General features: G+C 34.9%; 1 pseudogene; it reads right to left on the bottom strand.

The window, feature by feature from the left end:
* Positions 1-420: 420 nt before the first annotated feature.
* The window catches only part of LOC137653044 (uncharacterized), a 61,810-nt pseudogene continuing 61,591 nt past the window's right edge, over positions 421-639 (bottom strand).

The following is a 639-nucleotide window of genomic DNA, read 5'->3' as shown; positions in this document are numbered from 1 at the left end:
TTAAAGCTTTAAATGCGAGCATTTTTCTATTTTTCTCTTATTTAAGTTATGATATCTAATGCCCGAGAATAATTTACATTTTAAACACGAGTCATTACTATTACTGAGACATTACCTTTTCTTCTTCTTCTTCTTCTTCTTCTTCTTCTTCTTCTTCTTCTTCTTCTTCTTCAATATGCTGTGTCTCCTATGACGTAGGTGATCAATAATTTCCAAGATATTTTCCTTCATACCATTTGCTTACCCGTGAAATATCTCTATACCCTCCGAACTACAGAACTATTCAAAATTATTCCTACAATTCCTTTCACTGTGCAATGTAAGATTACAAGTTCATCATAAAAAAAAATATATATATATATATATATTTTCCTTCATACCATCTGCCCATCCATGAAACACCTCTATATCCTCCGAACTACAGAACTATTCCAAATTATTCCTACAATTCCTTTCACTGTGCAATGTAAGATTACAAGTTCATCATAAAAAAAAAAAACAGAATAAAAAATGGAAACCAGTTCACAGACACATCAGCCTAATCATCTGAAGAAAGACAAGGCGCTTCTGCAGAAGAGCGAGTACATCCAGCAGGCAGAGGGCGGCAGCATCCAGAGGGCTATATGGCGCAGCCACATG

Source organism: Palaemon carinicauda, chromosome 14, assembly GCF_036898095.1.
Source record: "Palaemon carinicauda isolate YSFRI2023 chromosome 14, ASM3689809v2, whole genome shotgun sequence".
Taxonomy (NCBI): domain Eukaryota; kingdom Metazoa; phylum Arthropoda; class Malacostraca; order Decapoda; family Palaemonidae; genus Palaemon; species Palaemon carinicauda.
This window is presented reverse-complemented; position numbering and strand designations above follow the sequence as displayed.